Source organism: Canis lupus, chromosome 9, assembly GCF_003254725.2.
Source record: "Canis lupus dingo isolate Sandy chromosome 9, ASM325472v2, whole genome shotgun sequence".
In the NCBI taxonomy this organism is placed as follows: Eukaryota; Metazoa; Chordata; class Mammalia; order Carnivora; family Canidae; genus Canis; species Canis lupus.
Window position 1 is genome coordinate 61,352,212 of NC_064251.1, and position 3,892 is coordinate 61,356,103.

General features: G+C 39.5%; 1 pseudogene; it reads right to left on the bottom strand.

The window, feature by feature from the left end:
- Positions 1-2,485: 2,485 nt before the first annotated feature.
- LOC112677119 (olfactory receptor 1J4-like) lies at positions 2,486-3,589 on the bottom strand (annotated as a pseudogene).
- Positions 3,590-3,892: the final 303 nt, after the last annotated feature.

The following is a 3,892-nucleotide window of genomic DNA, read 5'->3' on the forward strand; positions in this document are numbered from 1 at the left end:
ATTCTGACAGGTACGGGGTGGTATCTCATTGTGGTTTCTTTTGATTTGCATGTCCCTGATGCCAGGTGATGTGGAGTATTTTTCATGTGTCTGATGGCCATTTGTATGGAGAAATATCTTTGGAAAAATATCTGTTCATGTCTTCTGCCCATTTCTTGATGGGATTATTTGATTTTGGGGTGTTGAATTTGATACATTCTTTATAGATCTTGGATACTAGCCCTTTATTTGTATGTCAGTTGTAAATGTCTTCTCCCATTCTATAGATTGCCTTTTAGTTTTGTTAACTGTTTCCTTTTCTGTGCAGAAGCTTTTTATCTTCACTTCCGCTTTTGTTTCCCTTGCCTTTAGAGACATGTCTTGCAAGAAGTTGCTGCCTGTGTTCTCCTCTAGGATTTTGATGGATTCCTGTCTCACATTTAGGACCTTCATCCATTTTTAGTTTATTTTTGTGTATGGTGGAAGGGAATGGTCTAGTTTCATTCTTCTGCATGTAGCTGTCCAATTTTCCCAGATCCTGGAACATAGCTGACATTTTCACACCTCAAAATGTTGCACTTGCTATACCTGCTCCCTGAGGTGTTTTTCCTGCAAATATCCCTGTGGCTGTATTCCCTGCTGCTTTAATTCTTTGTTCAAATATCACCTTCTGGGTGAGACCAGTTCTCATCACACTCCTTAAAATTGCAGCCTATCCCTTGCATTCCTGATTTCCCCACAATGCTACATTTTATAGCAGTTAAAAACCATGAAACTTGCATATTGAGCTTATTTTCATTCTCTTTCCCATTAGAGTATAAGCTCTACAAAAGGAAAATATTTTTGTCTGATTTGTCCACTTCTAGAAATTTCCATAAGCACACTGAATACATAATAAATACGTGTCAAAAATCAATCACTTTTATATATATTTACCCTTTTCTAGAGATCAAGTCATGCTTTTTGTGAAGTAAAAGATAACTCATTTTCATAACCTAGAATTAGGAAGGCCCAAGTAAGTAAGCTGTCCTCACAAAGGAAGTTCTAGTTAAAAAAAAAAAAAAAACAGCCTACATTGGTTTAGAGAATTTGGAAATGAGATTTAATGCACTGTGCTCCTCTGCTGAGTTTTTGTCACAGGCAAAAACTGACTTAAGGATAATAAAGCCAAAATCTTTGCAAAATGTTTAGATTTTAGGAAACAACCAGACACAATACATAACTAGCAACTACATTACAAATGCAAACATTCTCAACTTTATTACTTTAAGCACTTGGAGTAACACATACTTTTTATAATTATAGGACATGATAGATCAAAGGACAAAGAAACTAAAATTTTTATCATTATCTCATTTATAGAAATTGATACATACTATGAATTATCATTAAATTTCATATTAGCCATCTTCTATTCATTTTTGCTATTTTTATTTTAATTCTGGTATAGTTAAAATAGTGTTATATTAGTTTCAGGTGTACAATATAGTGATTCAACAATTCTATGTATTACTCAGTATTGTTTAGCCATTTTAATTATTTTGCTTATCTAAAACCATGCTCCACAAGCTTCACACCAATTTGACTGTAATGGTCCAGATGTTAATTTTGTACTAAAGACAAATAGCAGATCACATTTGAGAATTCTTACCTTTTTGACTCAATATCACTGACTTAAGGGGTAAGAAGGTATAACTTAGACAAAATGCAATGTTATTCAGACCTCTAATCTTAGTCTAAGATCGTTTCTCTTCTTCAAGAAGAAACACATAATGTGTATTCTTCCCTCAAAAAAAGAAGTTTATGTATTTTTGATATAATGGCAAGTCATTCTTATCTCTTCAGATAGATAAGGCAGTACCTTAAGATGGTGACTTTGCAAAAATGAGAGTTGCTGGTAAATGCTACATATCAAGGATTATGTCAGAATAATGAGGACAAGAAGAGATATACCTAAAGCTAAGGCAATATGTTACAGAGATCATAATCTGACTGTTTTTATTTCAGTGGGTTCTAGAAAAATAGACAGGGACTACAATCCAAGCAGGGGTCCAATAAATGGGAAGAGACCACTGAAATTAAGGAAAATTTGGAGGGCCCCAGAAACAAGGGCAGCCACTGTATCAGTTGGCTTCTGCTGCATAACAACCCATCCCAAAACTCAGTGGCTTAAACAACAACCACTTCTTTATACGACAATTCCATGGGCTGACAATTTGGGCTGAGAATGTGCTCAGCTGGATGAGGCTTCTTGTCTGGGTTTGGTTCAGTTGATCTCAACAAGGGCCCACTCATGCCTCTACTATCATGTACCAGGTCACCTGGGAGCTGGTTGATTGTTAGCTGGAGCATCTTGGTTCTCCCCCATGTGGCCCCCATCTTCATACAGCCTAGCTTGGACTAGTTCACATGGTGGTCTGAAGGTTCCCAGAGCAGCAGCAACAGAGTTTACCTAGGCTTGGAAATCTCACACCACTTTCACTGACTCTTTTAATGACTCTTTTAGTCAGTCTTGAGTCCTGCCCAGATTCAGTGGATAGGGAAACAAACCACACTTGCAAGGAGGGGCTGCAAAGTAACTTGGCCATTTTTGCAATCTACCACAGTTACTGCTACAAATTTTCAAGATGTCTCTGGAAACATCACTAGGAAAATTAAGAACATGAGTAAAATTCACTTGGTAAGAAAAAATTTTCCTCCTGTAAAGTGTCCTCAGAGCTTATTTCATGTCCCTGTTCCTCAGGCCATACATAAAAGGGTTTAACATGGGTATCACCACTGTATACAAAACTGAAGCAATAATGTCTTTGACCTTGGAACTGTTTGATGAAGGAATGAAGTAAATCATTGCAAGAGTCCCATAGTACAACACCACAAGGAGGTGGGAGCCACAGGTAGACAAGGCTTTGCAGATCCTCTTGATGGAGGGACTCTCAGGATGGTGGCCCCAACATAGATATAGGAGGCCAAAATAGCACAAAATGACAGGAAGGCAAACACTCCCCTCTCAGTGAAGATAACTAGCTCATTGAGGGAAGTATCTGAGCAGGCTAACTTCAAGAGGGCAGTGAGATCACAAAAGAAATGAGGGATGGTATTGTCAGCACAGAAGGACAGGCATGACAGAAGGAGAGTATGCAACAGGGCATGGGCACACGAGAAGAACCAGGATCCAGCCACCAGTAAGATACACAGCTCCTCCTTCATGACAGTGGTGTAGTGGAGTGGCTGACAGATGGCCACATACCTGTCATATGCTGTCGCTGCAAGAAGAAAATTGTCAAGACAAACAAAAAGTATGAAAAAATACATCTGGGAAATGCACCCCACATAGGAGACGGTTAAGTGCCGAGTCTGCATGTTCATCAGCATCGTTGGGACAGTGACAGATGAGAAAGAGACATCAGAGAGGGCCAAGTGGCTAAGGAAGAAGTACATGGGGTGTGGAGGTGAGAGTCCAGCCTGATGAGTAGGATGGTGAGCAGATTCCAAGCACCGTGGTCAGGTACATGCCCAGGAACAGGGCAAAGAACATGCGCTGCTGCTCTGGCTGGATGGGGAGCCCCAGGAGGAGAAACTCTAACACGCTGCTCTGGTTCTCCCTCCTCATTCTCTGCTGGGAAAAAAGGAGTAGGAAATATCAGGGACTGAGATATGATGGTTATCCTAACTGTGTGTACATTACAGTCATATGCTTTTTTCCCCTGGAGACTCAAAATTGAGACAAACCACACATTTTGCTGTCTGAATCTTCTGTCTGCCCCCTTCTGGTCATAGAGTGCTTCAGATTTCCAACAGCAAAGAAAATTTCCTTCAAAGGAGACCATCATAAATTTCTTCACTTATTCAACCATGTTCAAGATGCTTTCCTGGCCCTGGGAATAGAACATAAAATAAAACATCCAACCCTCTT